This window comes from Phalangium opilio, unplaced genomic scaffold, assembly GCF_054372755.1.
Source record: "Phalangium opilio isolate 3A_F unplaced genomic scaffold, DU_Popi_V2 ptg000070l_1, whole genome shotgun sequence".
Taxonomy (NCBI): domain Eukaryota; kingdom Metazoa; phylum Arthropoda; class Arachnida; order Opiliones; family Phalangiidae; genus Phalangium; species Phalangium opilio.
In genome coordinates, this window is record NW_028324182.1 from 58,627 (window position 1) to 65,839 (window position 7,213).

General features: G+C 46.7%; 4 non-coding genes across 4 annotated transcripts; all 4 read right to left on the reverse strand.

Annotated features, from left to right (window-relative positions):
• Nucleotides 1-341: 341 nt before the first annotated feature.
• On the reverse strand, nucleotides 342-414 carry TRNAK-CUU (transfer RNA lysine (anticodon CUU)). The gene has a single exon. It is a non-coding gene; the product is annotated as a tRNA-Lys (tRNA).
• A 2,569-nt stretch (nucleotides 415-2,983) lies between these two features.
• Nucleotides 2,984-3,056, reverse strand: TRNAK-CUU (transfer RNA lysine (anticodon CUU)). The gene has a single exon. It is a non-coding gene; the product is annotated as a tRNA-Lys (tRNA).
• Nucleotides 3,057-5,479: 2,423 nt separating this feature from the next.
• TRNAN-GUU (transfer RNA asparagine (anticodon GUU)) lies at nucleotides 5,480-5,552 on the reverse strand. Its single transcript has one exon. It is a non-coding gene; the product is annotated as a tRNA-Asn (tRNA).
• A 1,227-nt stretch (nucleotides 5,553-6,779) lies between these two features.
• Nucleotides 6,780-6,852, reverse strand: TRNAK-CUU (transfer RNA lysine (anticodon CUU)). Its single transcript has one exon. It is a non-coding gene; the product is annotated as a tRNA-Lys (tRNA).
• Nucleotides 6,853-7,213: the final 361 nt, after the last annotated feature.

Here is a 7,213-nt window from a genome sequence, read left to right on the forward strand (position 1 = left end):
GTGGAAAAACTTTGGCTTTTTACGTTACATTTGAGACCCCACAACACCGCTTCCGAATGGTCTCGAACCACCAACCTATTGGTTAACAGCCGAACGCGATAACCAGTGATCCACGGAATCTCAGTAAATAAATGGTTGTCAAGTATTGTGGAAAAGTTTTGACTTTTTACGCTACATCTGAGATCCCACAACACCTCTCCCGGGTGGTCTCGAACCACCAACCTTTCGCTTAACAGCTGAACGCGCTAACCATTGCGCCACGGAAGCCCAAAAATTAAATGTTCGTCAGGTTTTGTGGAAAAACTCTTACTTTTTTCGTTACATCTGAGACCTCACAACACCGCTCCCGAGTGGGCTCGAACCACCAACCTTTCGGTTAAGAGCCGAACGCGCTAAACATTGAGCCACGAAAGCTCAGAAATTAAATGGATGTCAGGTATTGTGAAAAAGTTATGACTTTTCACGCCACATCTGAGACCCCACAACACCTCTCTAGGGTGGGCTCGAACGACCAATCTTTCGGTTAACAGCTGATTGCGCTAACCATTGCGCCACGGAAGCCCAAAAATTAAATGGTCGTCAGGTATTGTGGAAAACTCTTACTTTTTTCGTTACATCTGAGACCTCACAACACCGCTCCCGGGTGGGATCGAACCACCAACCTATTGGTTAAAAGCTGAACGCGCTAACCATTAGCCACGGAAGCTCAGAAATTAAATGGTTGTCAGGTATTGTGAAAAAGTTATGACTTTTCACGCTACATCTGAGACCCCACAACACCTCTCTAGGGTGGGCTCGAACGACCAATCTTTCGGTTAACAGCTGACCGCGCTAAACATTGAGCCACGAAAGCTCAGAAATTAAACGGTTGTCTCGTTTTGTGGAAAAGTTTTGACTTTTTACGCTACAAATGAGACCCCACAAAACCTCTCCCGGGTGGGCTCGAACCACCAACCTATTGGTTAACAGCCGTACGCGCTAACCATTGAGCCACGGAAGCTCAGAAATTAAATGGTTTACAGGTATTGTGAAAAAGTTATGACTTTTGACGCCACATCTGAGACCCCACAACACCTCTCTAGGGTGGGCTCGAACGACCAATCTTTCGGTTAACAGCTGATTGCGCTAACCATTGCGCCACGGAAGCCCAAAAATTAAATGGTCGTCAGGTATTGTGGAAAAACTCTTACTTTTTTCGTTACATCTGAGACCTCACAACCCCTCTCCCGGGTGGTCTCGAACCACCAACCTTTCGCTTAACAGCTGAACGCGCTAACCATTGCGCCACGGAAGCCCAAAAATTAAATGTTCGTCAGGTTTTGTGGAAAAATTTTGCCTTTGTACGTTACATTTGAGATCCCACAACACCGCTCCCGGTTGGGCTCGAACCACCAACCTATTGGTTAACAGCCGAACGCGCTAAACATAGAGCCACGAAATCTCAGAAATTAAATGGTTGTCACGTTTTGTGGAAAAGTTTTGACATTTTAGGCTATATATGAGACCCCACAAAACCTCTCCCGGTCGGGCTCGAACCACCAACCTATTGGTTAACAGCCGAACGCGCTAAACATTGAGCCACGAAGCTCAGAAATTAAATGGTTGTCACGTATTGTGGAAAAGTTTTGACTTTTTACGCTACATCTGAGACCCCACAACACCTCTCCCGGGTGGGCTCGAACCACCAACCTTTCGATTAACAGCCGAACGCGCTAACCATTGCGCCACGGAAGCCCAAAAATTAATTGGTCGTCAGGTATTGTGGAAAAACTTTGGCTTTTTACGTTACATTTGAGACCCCACAAAACCGCTTCCGGGTGGTCTCGAACCACCAACCTATTGGTTAACAGCCGGACGCGCTAAACATTGAACCACGAAAGCTCAGAAATTAAATGGTTGTCACGTTTTGTGGAAAAGTTTTGACTTTTTACGCTACATATGAGACCCCACAAAACCTCTCCCGGTCGGGCTCGAACCACCAACCTATTGGTTAAAAGCCAAACGCGCTAACCATTGAGCCACGGAAGCTCACAAATTAAATGGTTGTCAGGTATTGTGAAAAAGTTATGACTTTTCACGCCACATCTGAGACCCCACAACACCTCTCTAGGGTGGGCTCGAACGACCAATCTTTCGGTTAACAGCTGATTGCGCTAACCATTGCGCCACGGAAGCCCAAAAATTAAACGGTCGTCAGGTATTGTGGAAAAGTTTTGACTTTTTACGCTACATATGAGACCCCACAAAACCTCTCCCGGTCGGGCTCGAACCACCAACCTATTGGTTAAAAGCCAATCGCGCTAACCATTGAGCCACGGAAGCTCAGAAATTCAATGGTTGTCAGGTATTGTGAAAAAGTTATGACTTTTCACGCCACATCTGAGACCCCACAACACCTCTCAAGGGTGGGTTCGAACGACCAATCTTTCGGTTAACAGCTGATTGCGCTAACCATTGCGCCACAGAGCCCAAAAATTAAACGGTCGTCAGGTATTGTGGAAAAACCCATACTTTTTTCTTTACATCTGAGATCTCACAACCCCTCTCCCGGGTGGGCTCGAACCACCAACCTTTCGATTAACAGCCGAGCGCGCTAACCATTGCCCCACGGAAGCCCAAAAATTAAATGGTCGTCAGGTATTGTGGAAAAACTTTGGCTTTTTACGTTACATTTGAGACCCCACAACACCGCTTCCGAATGGTCTCGAACCACCAACCTATTGGTTAACAGCCGAACGCGCTAACCATTGATCCACGGAATCTCAGAAAATAAATGGTTGTCACGTATTGTGGAAAAGTTTTGACTTTTTACGCTACATCTGAGATCCCACAACACCTCTCCCGGGTGGTCTCGAACCACCAACCTTTCGCTTAACAGCTGAACGCGCTAACCATTGCGCCACGGAAGCCCAAAAATTAAATGTTCGTCAGGCTTTGTGGAAAAACTGTTACTTTTTTCGTTACATCTGAGACCTCACAACACCGCTCCCGAGTGGGCTCGAACCACCAACCTTTCGGTTAAGAGCCGAACGCGCTAACCATTGCGCCACGGAAGCCCAAAAATTAAATGGTTGTCACGTATTGTGGAAAAGTTTGGATTTTTACGCTACATCTGAGACCCCACAACACCTCTCCCGGGTGGGCTCGAACCACCAACCTTTCGATTAACAGCCGAACGCGCTAACCATTGCGCCACGGAAGCCCAAAAATTGAATGGTCGTCAGGTATTGTGGAAAAACTTTGGCTTTTTACGTTACATTTGAGACCCCACAACACCGCTTCCGGGTGGTCTCGAACCACCAACCTATTGGTTAACAGCCGGACGCGCTAAACATTGAACCACGAAAGCTCAGAAATTAAATGATTGTCACGTTTTGTGGAAAAGTTTTGACTTTATACGCTACATATGAGACCGCACAAAACCTCTCCCGGTCGGGCTCGAACCACCAACCTATTGGTAAACAGCCGAACGCGCTAACCATTGAGCCACGGAAGCTCAGAAATTAAATGGTTGTCAGGTATTGTGAAAAAGTTATGACTTTTCACGCCACATCTGAGACCCCACAACACCTCTCTAGGGTGGGCTCGAACGACCAATCTTTCGGTTAACAGCTGATTGCGCTAACCATTGCGCCTAGGAAGCCCAAAAATTAAATGGTCGTCAAGTATTGTGGAAAAACTTTGGCTTTATACGTTACATTTGAGAAATCACAACACCGCTCCCTGGTGGGCTCGAACCACCAACCTTTTGAATAACAGCTGAGCGCGCTAACCATTGCGCCACGGAAGCCCAAAAACTAAATGGTAGTCAGGTATTGTGGAAAAACTTTTTCTTTATACGTTACATTTGAGATCCCACAACACCGCTCCCGGGTGGGCTCGAAAAACACACCTATTGGTTAACAGCCGACCGCGCTAAATATTGAGGCACGGATGCTCAGAAATTAAATGGTAGTCACGTATTGTGGAAAAGTTTTGACTTTTTACGCTACATCTGAGATCCCACAACACCTCTCCCGGGTGGTCTCGAACCACCAACCTTTCGCTTAACAGCTGAACGCGCTAACCATTGCGCCACGGAAGCCCAAAAATTAAATGGTCGTCAAGTATTGTGAAAAAACTTTGGCTTTATACGTTACATTTGAGATATCACAACACCGCTCCCTGGTGGGCTCGAACCACCTACCTTTTGAATAACAGCTGAGCGCGCTAACCATTGCGCCACGGAAGCCCAAAAATTAAATGGTAGTCAGGTATTGTGGAAAAACTTTTTCTTTATACGTTACATTTGAGATCCAACAACACCGCTCCCGGGTGGGCTCGAAAAACCCACTATTGGTTAACAGCCGAACGCGCTAAATATTGAGCCACGGATGCTCAGAAATTAAACGGTTGTCACGTATTGTGGAAAGGTTTTGACTTTTTACACTACATCTGAGACCCCACAACACCGCTCCCGGGTGGGCTCGAACGACCAATCTTTCGGTTAACAGCTGACCGCGCTAAACATTGAGCCACGAAAGCTCAGAAATTAAACGGTTGTCTCGTTTTGTGGAAAGGTTTTGACTTTTTACGCTACAAATGAGACCCCACAAAACCTCTCCCGGGTGGGCTCGAACCACCAACCTATTGGTTAACAGCCGTACGCGCTAACCATTGAGCCACGGAAGCTCAGAAATTAAATGGTTGTCAGGTATTGTGAAAAAGTTATGACTTTTCACGCCACATCTGAGACCCCACAACACCTCTCTAGGGTGGGCTCGAACGACCAATCTTTCGGTTAACAGCAGATTGCGCTAACCATTGCGCCACGGAAGCCCAAAAATTAAATGGTCGTCAGGTATTGTGGAAAAACTCTTACTTTTTTCGTTACATCTGAGACCTCACAACCCCTCTCCCGGGTGGTCTCGAACCACCAACCTTTCGCTTAACAGCTGAACGCGCTAACCATTGCGCCACGGAAGCCCAAAAATTAAATGTTCGTCAGGTTTTGTGGAAAAATTTTGCCTTTGTACGTTACATTTGAGATCCCACAACACCGCTCCCGGTTGGGCTCGAACCACCAACCTATTGGTTAACAGCCGAACGCGCTAAACATAGAGCCACGAAAGCTCAGAAATTAAATGGTTGTCACGTTTTGTGGAAAAGTTTTGACATTTTAGGCTATATATGAGACCCCACAAAACCTCTCCCGGTCGGGCTCGAACCACCAACCTATTGGTTAACAGCCGAACGCGCTAAACATTGAGCCACGAAGCTCAGAAATTAAATGGTTGTCACGTATTGTGGAAACGTTTTGACTTTTTACGCTACATCTGAGACCCCACAAAACCTCTCTAGGGTGGGCTCGAACCACCAACCTTTCGCTTAACAGCTGAACGCGCTAACCATTGCGCCACGGAAGCCCAAAAATTAAATGTTCGTCAGGTTTTGTGGGAAAACTCTTACTTTTTTCGTTACATCTGAGACCTCACAACACCGCTCCCGGGTGGGCTCGAACCACCAACCTTTCGGTTAACAGCCGAACGCGCTAACCATTGCGCCACGGAAGCCCGAAAATTAAATGGTCGTCAAGTATTGTGGAAAAACTTTGGCTTATACGTTGAATTTGAGATCCCACAACACCGCTCCCGGGTGGGTTAACAGCCGAACGCGCTTAACATTGAGCCACGAAAGCTCAGAAATTAAATGGTTGTCACGTATTGTGGAAAAGTTTTGACTTTTTACGCTACATATGAGACCCCACAAAACCTCTCCCGGTCGGGCTCGAACCACCAACCTATTGGTTAAAAGCCAAACGCGCTAACCATTGAGCCACGGAAGCTCAGAAATTAAATGGTTGTCAGGTATTGTGAAAAAGTTATGACTTTTCACGCCACATCTGAGACCCCACAACACCTCTCTAGGGTGGGCTCGAACGACCAATCTTTCGGTTAACAGCTGATTGCGCTAACCATTGCGCCACGGAAGCCCAAAAATTAAACGGTCGTCAGGTATTGTGGAAAAGTTTTGACTTTTTACGCTACATATGAGACCCCACAAAACCTCTCCCGGTCGGGCTCGAACCACCAACCTATTGGTTAAAATCCAATCGCGCTAACCATTGAGCCACGGAAGCTCAGAAATTCAATGGTTGTCAGGTATTGTGAAAAAGTTATGACTTTTCACGCCACATCTGAGACCCCACAACACCTCTCTAGGGTGGGCTCGAACGACCAATCTTTCGGTTAACAGCTGATTGCGCTAACCATTGCGCCACAGAGCCCAAAAATTAAACGGTCGTCAGGTATTGTGGAAAAACCCATACTTTTTTCTTTATATCTGAGACCTCACAACCCCTCTCCCGGGTGGGCTCGAACCACCAACCTTTCGATTAACAGCCGAGCGCGCTAACCATTGCCCCACGGAAGCCCAAAAATTAAATGGTCGTCAGGTATTGTGGAAAAACTTTGGCTTTTTACGTTACATTTGAGACCCCACAACACCGCTTCCGAATGGTCTCGAACCACCAACCTATTGGTTAACAGCCGAACGCGATAACCATTGATCCACGGAATCTCAGTAAATAAATGGTTGTCAAGTATTGTGGAAAAGTTTTGACTTTTTACGCTACATCTGAGATCCCACAACACCTCTCCCGGGTGGTCTCGAACCACCAACCTTTCGCTTAACAGCTGAACGCGCTAACCATTGCGCCACGGAAGCCCAAAAATTAAATGTTCGTCAGGTTTTGTGGAAAAACTCTTACTTTTTTCGTTACATCTGAGACCTCACAACACCGCTCCCGGGTGGGCTCGAACCACCAACCTTTCGGTTAAGAGCCGAACGCGCAAACCATTGCGCCACGGAAGCCCAAAAATTAAATGGTTGTCACGTATTGTGGAAAAGTTTTGATTTTTACGCTAAATCTGAGACCCCACAACACCTCTCCCGGGTGGGCTCGAACCACCAACCTTTCGATTAACAGCCGAACGCGCTAACCATTGCGCCACGGAAGCCCAAAAATTGAATGGTCGTCAGGTATTGTGGAAAAACTTTGGCTTTTTACGTTACATTTGAGACCCCACAACACCGCTTCCGGGTGGTCTCGAACCACCAACCTATTGGTTAACAGCCGGACGCGCTAAACATTGAACCACGAAAGCTCAGAAATTAAATGATTGTCACGTTTTGTGGAAAAGTTTTGACTTTATACGCTACATATGAGACCGCA